Source organism: Heloderma suspectum, chromosome 1 (assembly GCF_057233095.1).
Source record: "Heloderma suspectum isolate Gila_16-S chromosome 1, 16-S_ref, whole genome shotgun sequence".
Taxonomy (NCBI): Eukaryota; Metazoa; Chordata; class Lepidosauria; order Squamata; family Helodermatidae; genus Heloderma; species Heloderma suspectum.
Genome location: NC_139458.1, coordinates 433075773 through 433086045, shown reverse-complemented (window position 1 = coordinate 433086045; position 10273 = coordinate 433075773). Strand labels below are relative to the sequence as shown.

Sequence of the window (10273 nt, the reverse complement as noted above, 5' to 3'; positions counted from 1 at the left end):
CAACTTACTCCTACACATGTCAGCACCCCACTTGTCCCCAGCTCAGCTTTGTATTTCTACATCCAGCTCATTAGCAAACCTCCTGTTAGTTATCTCACTGGGTGACTTTGGGCTGGACTCTAACCACTACATCATACTTCTGTTATGAAACCCATGAAGAAAAAGAGACAGTATAATGGAAAGTTCTTTCTGAAGCAGTCACACTTCACTTGTACAAATGCAGCATGAAGGGAAAGGTCAGCAACCTTCTCTTTGTTTGAATAAAAAGCACACACTGCACATGCTCAGGGAATGGAGAAAATGAGGAATAAACATACGGGGAATATGAAGAACTATATTCTTCCATTATGTGTGTGTGTGTGTGTGTGTGTATGGAATCTCCCTCCATCCATCTGTTCCCCTGAAATCCCCCCCCCCCATTCACCCAAGGGTCTTCTGAGATAACTAACAGGAGGTCTGATAATGAACTGGATGTGGAAATACAAAGCTGAGCTGGGGGCAAGTGGGGTGCTGACATGTGTAGGGGTAAGTCCCATTGAACTCAGTAAGACTTACTTCTGAGTAGACATGCACAGAGTTGGTTCTCCTCTCTGCTCAGCTTTGTATTTCCACCAAAGTTTGATCAGTCTCCCTCCGCAGGTCCAGGTGCTGCACGTTGTGAGGAATGATTTGGGCTGTAAGCCAGGCAAGGACCTGATCAAACAGGCCTTGGTTGAGGTGCAGGTGGTCTGGCAGACCTGGCCAGAAGTAGCCTTACTGCGGCCCTCACTGCCCCCACAGATCGATTGAAAGGCTCAGAATGACGTTGCCATTGGCAGGGCACGTCGGAAAGTGAACAGAGAAATGGCTTATGGCCTATGCGAATGGGGTGATGGATGCACCACCCACCAGGAAATTCTGTGGACAAGGGGAGAGCGTCACAGGCAGGATGGTGTCTGCCTGTCTCATGTAGGGAATGACATATTTCTGTCTGATCTGCAAAGAAGAACAAAGAAGTTCTTCTGCCTAGGTGGGGGGAGTTTCAAAAGCACTAGGCTTGTGACTCCTGTGGCAGCTAGGACGGGCAAAAGCAGAAAGAGATTAGGGATGGTGTGCATGCAGAGGCACCTTATGGTGACAGATGACGCCTGAGACCCCCCAAACAGGTTGTGCGGCTCAGCGGGGGGATCAGGGGTGCCTGGGAGACCAACCCTCCTCACTCACCCAGGTGTTGTGTGGCACTGGGAGGGGGGTGACAGGGGAAGGCCTACCTCCCCCAGAAGGGGCAGTCCGGAGGGGTGGCAAGATCAACGCTCAGGCTGGGTGTCTCTCACCCAAGAAGTGCCAGCTAGTCGCTGGCACAGTCAGATGCCCTTTCTAGGTACCCCTTTGCAGATATTATCAATAAATGTGGCCCAATTTTCAACCCAAACTGTGTTGTCTGCATCTTCTTTAACCCATCTCCACTCGCAAAGATTTTTTAAAGAAATTCAGTGCAGTTGCCTTGATTGCCTGGATCACACCCTCACTGCAAAGAGTAACCGACACTTTGGCCAGACCACCAGCTAGAACTGCAAGAACCTTCTGCCCCCTAGGGATGGCCAAAGTCACCCCATGTCACCTTTGTGGTGCTTGCTGGTCCACATCAGCTGGCGGGACAGTCCACGAGGGCCTGGCGAGCAGTGCACGGCATGACTCGCTAGTCTGCCAAAAAGCTCAGGTATGCTTTTCGCTTCAATGGCCATTTTGGGCAAAATGGCGACCATAAAGCGCGCCCTTTATGCAGAACAGCAAATGTAAATGGTCTAATCAGACCATTTGTGCCTGAAAATTGCTTGTACTAAAAGGGCATTTCCCTTAAAAGCTTAGTCAGAGTTTTCCGCAGAAGGGCAACTCTTTTCCTGCTCTTTGCTGTTGCCTTTCTGGTTTTCCTGGTCCAAGCTGAACAGTCTGTCAAAATTCCTGTTGCAGATACTGTAGATGAATGAAATGGGTTAAATATGGATCCTCTGCCTACAAATCCCTCAAGCTGCATGAGAATGTGTATTTATCAAACTCCCTCTCTGAAAATACTACACACCGCAGTCATCCTATGAAGCTGATTGGTGGGAGATTCAGGAGGACAGATAAAAGGGAGGACTTCTTCACACAGCACAGAGTTCAACTAGGGAACTCGCTACCAAAGGATGTAGTGATGGCCACCCATTTGGATGGCTTTAAAGGCGGGTTGGACAAACTCCTGGAGGAAAAGGCTACCAATGGCTACTAGTCCTGATGACTATGTGCTACCTCCAATACCAGAGGAAGTGAGCCTGTATGCACCAGTTGCTGGGGAACATGGGGTACTCTTTGCAGTGAGGGTGTGATCCAGGCAATCAAGGCAACTGCACTGAATTTCTTTAAAAAGATCTTTCCGTCTGGAAAAACAAATGTTATGGGCAAAGTACTCAGAGGAGCTGTACTAAGAGCTGCTCAGCTGGGCTGAGTGCCTACAGCAGCCACCATTACTTCTTCTTTCCTGCAAATGCCTCTGAGCCCCCCTTTAGCACTGGAGAAGGATGCCAGGTTGGTGAGAGACCCAGCGGCATTTTGGAGAAAAGAGATGCACCTACATTAGAGGGAGGGGAAGGTGTCACCCATCATTGCAGCGGCCTCTTCCGCCAAATGTTTGACCCAGCACTTTGTGCATCCTTGTTCGGATGTCTTCCAGGACTCCTACACCATCCTGCATAATAGGCTAACATGGAAATATTTATCCCAAAGAATTGTTGGTCTCTCCATATCCCTCATAAGGTTCAGCTGTGATAAACCTGTATATCAAATCCTGAAGTGTCTGTACGAGGTTAAAAGCAGTTTGGTCTAGCGAGCCATTCGAAGAGCAGTACTCGTGCTGACATGCTGTGACTTCTCCTTGTTTTTTGCCACTGACCTCTGAGCCATATACAGAGCTCAGCCTCTAGCCCATCAGTGGTGCTTTTTAAGTCCCACGTGGACGCCCTGTGAGGTCAAAGTAGATCTAATCAAACAGTAAAGAATCTCACAAAAGGCAAAACCAGACTGCGTACTGTTGCAAAGTCTGGTGTGACTGACAGCAGGGTTTCCTGACATAGAGCGACACAGCAGTTAGTATTAGAGGCAATACAAGCAAGCTAGAGACAGTTTAGATGCTCAAATCAGCTTAATTTATTAGTGCTTTTATACACATATGTTTCTGGAAGCAGGCAGAGTTGTTCCTGTTCTCCAACCATTAAAAGGGTTGCTGCTTACAATTCGTTGATAATTTATTGAAAGGAAGGCAACAGATTCTTCTTCTTAATGATTGATGGCTGATGAGCCAGTGAACTGTGGCACCTCGCCCAATTCTTCATTTAACACAGCACTTGTATTTCCTTGTATCTGGACAGTTGTTGTTACTGTATACGAGGCCGGAGGGACACGGACGAGAACGTATGAGGCAGAATCCCCGGCCTCCGTTGCAGGAATATGCTCTCTCCTCCTGGTTTGCTCCTTCCTTCAGTTCACTCTCTGCATATAAAGAAAAGGCAGCCTTCAAGATCAGGTTATCATCACAAGAACACTCAAACCCAGTTTGAGAAAATCAAGCCCAGACTCATGTCCCTACCCTAGCTATTCTTGCTTTGCACTGGAAAATCGCAGTTGCTATGAGAATGTTGCTCTAGGCAGGTGGGCACTCTGGGAGGGCTATGGACAAATATGGGAAACAGATTCATTAGTTTTATTTGCCTCATTTGTGCAAGGGTAAGATAATTAATTCTGCCTTGATACTGAATACAGGGGAGACATTTGTGAATTTTCCCAGAGATTCCCAAAGAACCAAGCTTTCATTCCAGAAACCACCCTTCCAGAAGCCCACCACACTCGATCTCATTGAGCTGTTAAAAACACAACTACACAATGTTTTCGGTGGTGGGAATTTTCACCTGGAAGGCCACTGTTTAAAAATGAACAATGTTTTCTTCTTTTAAGAGGAGAAGAAGCTTTTTGGAGCAGACCAGTGGACCAGAACACTATGGGAAGGCCACCGTTTAAAAACAAAGAGGGAATCATTTGATGGCCTCTCTCCTGGCAGGCTCCCACATGGACAAAGTCTCTCAGATCTGTGACCTTGCCATCAGAACATGGAATGAGATAGAATCACTGGTGTCACCTGATCCTCAAGCCAAAATGATTCCAGGTTGGGGTGTTTCAGCCTCCCAGCCTCAACTGGCTCCTAACAGTAGTAACACTTGGCAAAACAAAACCAATTTACCCAGTTCAAAAGGTTTAATGCTGAGATAAGCCATTTGGAAATTAAGAGCCCCCTATTTCTCAGATTGCCAAGCACTGGGATCCAAAGGGACCTCTACCTATGTTGCAAGAGCACATCTGATTTTACTCTGAATAATTAGTTTAGAGGAAATGGTGGTTCTGGGGCAGGAACATGAATGCACATCTATGGCTGGTGTACTAGCTGGAGTTCAAACAGATCTGGAAGAAAGAGGAGACTCAGGAGTAGTTTGGATTGGGGTGGAGGAAAACCCCTTGAAAGTGTATTTGTGAAAAGGGGAGAAATGCATGTGGGAAGAAGTGCATGGAGCTCTTGGAAAGGGCTCATTAACCATCCAGAGTCCAGCGTACGAACTTGCATAAAAGTTGATTGTCATGCAGCTAGAGGAATTTGCACGAAGATGTCCAGAAATGCTACTCACCCACTGTATCCGGCACAGAATCTTGAGCAGACAGTTCCGCCTGCACCTGGTAAACCAGGAAAACAACAGCGAAGAGCAGGAAAAGAGTCTTCATGCTGGACTTTTTGCTGGATTGTTGAGTGAAGAATAAGACAGAGGAAACTCTGCAGGACCAGAAAGAAGAATCGGACTGAAGAAGGTGTGTAGGTCAAGATGCAAGCATGCCTGTATTTATACAGACATTGGTGGCCCAGAGCCAGGGGATTTGGGTGAAGGACACCGGATGCACCTGTGTTTTCAAGTAATGGCATGATAACATCCTCTGATACAGCTCACATCTGTGCCATTCACACAGAATGTAAGGTCACCAACCACAACTTGCAGATAATTTTGCAAATTTATTAAAATGCCTGACGGTTCAGGGATGCTGACACAGCAGCCTGGAATATGCCTTGGCTGGAGAATCAGGTGACACCACAGAGACAAGTCTCTGATACCAATCAACCACACTTCCTCTTCCTGGGCAACGTGTACAACGGGATGGAAGTTGTCCATTTGGCTAATGAAAGGTATGGAGCCATTACGAGGATTCAGGATCTGTCTTCAGAGTCAAACTCTTAGCACATTGAATCCAAGGTCCCAGATCAGCCACATTTCCTCTGTCTCAGCAAGGATCTAGGATCTGTCCTCATCGCAGGATAATTAGTACATTGTGGATAAGCTGTGCACATTGAAGGAAGGGGCCGACAAGACCACTGAGTCCAAACCCCTGCTCAATGCAGGAAGCCTGATTCCCAGGCAGTCTCCCATCCAAGTACTAAGCAGGGCTGACCCTGCTTAGCTTACGAGATCATAATATACCATGGCTTTGCAAGGCATTTGACTTAGGGCCTCATGATACAATGATTAGCAAGATAGTAAAGTGTGGGCTGGATGGCACTACTATGAGTGTCTGGGGTGGGGAGTTGCTCCCTTCCCTGGAATCCTAAATATATTTATTGGTTTGAACTTACACAGACACATGCACATCCAGCTAGTGAACAGGAGGTTTAGACTTCGAATGAGGCATGGTGTGTAGAATGTGGATAGGGAGGCTTTTTCCTCCTTCGTTCAAAGTACTAGAACCCAATGGGGTCATCCCATGAAGCTGATTGGTGGGAGATTCAGGACAGGAAAAAGGAAGGGCTTCTTCACACAGCACAGAGTGAAACTAGGCAATTTGCTACCCCAAGATGTAGTGATGACCACCACGTTGGATGTCTTTAAAAGGGGGTTAGACGGATTCATGGAGGAGAAGGCTGTCAATGGCTGCCAGTCCTGATGGCTCTACACTACTTCCAGTATCAGACCCAGTATGCATTTGAGCACCAGTTGCTGGGGAACATGGATGGGAGGGTGCTGTTGCACTCATCTCTTGCTTGTGGGTTCCTGGTCAACAGTTGGTTGTTTACTGTATGAACAGAATACTGGACTGGATGGACCCTTGGTCTGATTCAGCATGGCTCTTCTCATGTTCTTATGTTCTTTGAGTGATGTCTGAGACCACTCCTATTTAGAGTGGCCGCCAGACTTTCAGGCTCTGCTCTTTTCTGGTGGAAAGCCACCATGGGTCAATATGTAGCTCAGATGAATGCTACTTATTCTGATGTAATGATGTTGCTTCTGTGAACATTACAACATTTGGAAATCCTGGAAATGTAATGAAACCAAGGAGTTGTGGTGCATTTTTTGATCAGGTGAGGAACTTGGAGTGCTGGTGGATCTGGCCCTGCTTCTTGAGGGACAGCTGGGGGGAGGGACTAGCTGAGAATAAACTGAAAATAACCGAGGAAGGTAGAAACCAAAGGTGCTGACAAGGGCTGCTTTATGTTACAGACAAAATCTGCAGTTCTCATGTTGTAGAGCCTTTCTGCATTGAGGGTGGGCTCCCAGATGGTGACCACGTGATTGCTGCGAAGGGAAGCTTTTAAGTTTCAAGTAGGTATGTACGAATTGTGTACCTTCTGTGCCACTTGACTTCAGTTTGCGGCCAGCGCTCCGTTCCGCCATTCACAAACCCCTGGAATTCCCCTCTTTTTTTTCCACTCCGAAAATTACGAAGATAAATCCATACCCAGAACCGTAATTCCGGCGCCGAGCTGTCTCTGTGAGTCTGCATAACTTCTGTAAGAATTGCTATTTTTTGTAAATATTTACTTTAAAAAAAAATGGAAATCCTCCGTCTCCGTTTACTTTCAGCCAAAACACTTCCTCTTCCTAGGGGACCGGCATGGTTATTTTAAAAGGTTTTTCTTTCTTTAAAACAGCATTGCTTTAAACACATAGTTTATCACTCAGGCATACCTAAGACAGCCTTCTTTTGGGAAGCCCTTAGGAAGAGAAAGTGTTTTGGCTGAAAGTAGACGGAGATAGAGGATTTCAATTTCAAAAGAATACCCACAAACAAGGCACTGAGCACAATTTTTTTTTTAAAAAAACTGACGTATTTATTATCGGAATATACCACACTGTGTTTTTATTTACGAAAATTCCACGACTCTTTGCAGACGACGAAAAAAAAGCCGCATGACTGCTGGCTCCGCTGGACCTCGTGGTGCCATTCCACAGAGGTTTCCATGGCACGGACTGAAGGTAATTCTATCTCATTTCAGTCCGTGGCGGAATTCTCTGACATCCCTAATTTCAAGGTTCCCTAAAACTCAATGAAAAACCACCGTCTAGTGGCTGTTTTAATAGCCTAACAATCCGAGGGTCTTTTTTAAACAGACCTCATTTTTTTCCAGATCTTTTAAAAAGTGTCTGCTCAGGATTCTGCGCTGGCTGGATACAGTGAGTTAGTAGTATTTCTGGATGTCTACATTAGGGGTGTATGAACCCCACTGACCTGGGTCCACTGGGGGGCCCATGGGGGGGAGGCAATCTGGTCCTCCCCCCGGAATCCTCCCCGGCTGGCTCCACTCCATGGCGAGTCTGCAGAGCTGCTGGCCGGGGCTGGTCACTGCTGGACTTCCGGCTGCGGCTGGTCTGCATCTGCAAATGGCGTCCGGCGTAGCAGACGCCATTTGCATCCCTGCTCTTTACCAAGCTAGGCTACGTAAAAATTGACATAGCCTATCACGGTAAAGAGCAGGGACGCAAATGGTGTAGTACATAGGTCCTACATAGGTTCTTCAGTTTTATTCTGGTTTCAAGACCTGCAGAGTTTCATTTGTCTTATTCTTCAGTCTTTTTCTTCTCTCCAGATTCCAACAAGAAGTCCAGCACGAAGACTCTTTTCCTACTCTTTGCTGTTGTTTTCCTGGTTTACCAGGTTCAGGCGGAACTGTCTGCTCAAGATTCTGTGCCAGATACAGTGGGTGAGTAGCATTTCTGGACGTCTACATTCAAATTCCTCTAGCTGCATGACAATCAACTTTTATGCAAGTTTGTACTCTGGACTCCGGATGGTTAATGAGCCCTTTCCAAGAGCTCCATGCACTTCTTCCCACATGCATTTCTCCCCTTTTCACAAATACACTTTCAAGGGGTTTTCCTCCACCCCAATCCAAACTACTCCTGAGTCTCCTCTTTCTTCCAGATCTGTTTGAACTCCAGCTAATACAACAGCCATGGATGTGCATTCATGTTCCTGCCCCAGAACCACCATTTCCTCTAAACTAATTATTCAGAGTAAAATCAGATGTGCTCTTGCAACATAGGTAGAGGTCCCTTTGGATCCCAATGCTTGACATTCTGAGAATTAGGGGGTTCTTAATTTCCCAGTGGCTTATCTCATCATTAGACTTTTTGAACTGGGTAAATTGGCATTGTATTACCAAGTGTTATTACAGTTAGGAGCCAGTTGAGGCTGGGAGGCTGAAACACCCCAACCCAGAATCCTCTTTGGCTTGAGGATCAGGTGACACCAGTGATTCAATCTCATGCTATGTTCTCATGGCCAGGTCACAGATCTGAGAGACTTTGTCCACGTGGGAGCTTGCCAGGAGAGAGGCCTGGAAACGATTCCCTCTGTGTTGCCAGCCATGGCTCGGGAGGACTATTGTTTCCATGTCCTGCCTGTGGACTTCCCAGAGTGTTCTGGTCCACTGGTCTGCTCCAAAAAGCTTCTTCTCCTCTTAAAAGAAGAAAACATTGTTCATTTTTAAACAGTGGCCTTCCAGGCGAAAATTCCCACCACTGAAAACATTGTGTAGTTATGTTTTTTAACAGCTCAATGAGATCGAGTGTGGTGGGCGTCTGGAAGGGTGGTTTCTGGAATGGAAGCTTGGTTCTTTGGGAATCTCTGGGAAAATTCACATATGTCTCCCCTGTATTCAGTATCAAGGCAGAATTAATTATCTTACCCTTATACAAATTAGACAAATAAAACTGTGGATCTGTTTCCCATATTTGTCCACAGCCCTCCCAGTGTGCCCACCTGCCTAGAGCAACATTCGCATAGCAACTGCAAGTTTCCAGGGCAAAGCAATAACCGTGAAGGTGGGGACATGAGTCTGGGCCTGATTTTCTCAAACTGAGTTTGAATGCTCTTGCGATGTTAACCTGATCTTGAAGGCTGCCTTTTCTTTATATGTAGAGAGTGAACTGAAGGAAGGAGCAAACCAGGAGGAGAGAGCATATTCCTGCAACGGAGGCCGGGGATTCTGCCTCCTACGTTCTCGTCCGTGTCCCTCCGGCCTCATATTCATTTACAACAACTGTCCAAATACAAACATATACAAGTGCTGTGTTCCATGAAGAACTGGGCAAGGTCGTTGATCAGCCGTCAACCATTAAGAAGAAGAATCTGTTGCCTTCCTTTCAATAAATTATCAATGAATTGCAAGCAGCAACCCTTTTAATGGTTGGAGAACAGGAACAACTCTGCCTGCTTCCGGACACACATGCGCAGCACTAATAAATTAAGTTGATTTGAACAACGAAACAGGCTCTAGCCTGAGTTTATTGCCTCTAATTCTAAATGCCGTGTTGCTCTGTTTTCTCTGTATAAGGCAACTCTGCCGTCAGCCAGACCAGACTTTGCGACACAGTCCCCTTTTGTCTTTGGTGTTGTCCTTGGGTGGGCGATGTGTATTCGTTCCATGTTTGAGTAGATCTACTTTGACCTCACAGGGTGTTCCATGTGGGACCTCAAAAGTACTGTTCATGGGGTAGAGGCTGAGCTCTGTATATGGCTCAGAGGTCAGTGGCAAAAAACAATGAGAAGTCACAGCATGTCAGCACGAGTACTGCTCTTCGAATGGCTCGCTAGACCAAACTGCTTTTAACTTCGTACAGACACTTCAGGATGTGATATACAGGTTTATCACAGCTGAACCTTATGAGGGATATGTAGAGACCAACAATTCTTTGGGATAGATATTTCCATGTTCGCCTATTATGCAGGTTGGTGTAGGAGTCCCGGAAGATGTCCGAACGAGGACGCACAAAGTGCTGGGTCAAACATTTGGCAGAAGAGGCCGCTGCAGTGATGGGAGGCACCTTCCCCTCCCTTTAATGTAGCTGCTTCAGTTGTCTCCAAAATGCCTCTGGGTCTTGCGCCAGCCTGCCAGAAAGCGGGTATCCGCGAGTTTGCCTGACTGGTGTTCCGGGGGCTGAGCAGAACG

At 46.6% G+C, this 10273-nt stretch overlaps 1 long non-coding RNA gene across 2 annotated transcripts; it reads left to right on the top strand.

The window, feature by feature from the left end:
* The first annotated feature begins 6472 nt into the window (after positions 1 to 6472).
* LOC146360322 (uncharacterized) lies at positions 6473 to 9588 on the top strand. Of its 2 annotated transcripts, XR_014787526.1 has the most exons (4): positions 6473 to 6648; positions 7214 to 7298; positions 7910 to 8023; positions 9244 to 9588. It is a non-coding gene; the product is annotated as an uncharacterized LOC146360322 (long non-coding RNA). The 2 variants fall into 2 exon arrangements; XR_014787529.1 differs by lacking the exon at positions 7214 to 7298.
* Positions 9589 to 10273: the final 685 nt, after the last annotated feature.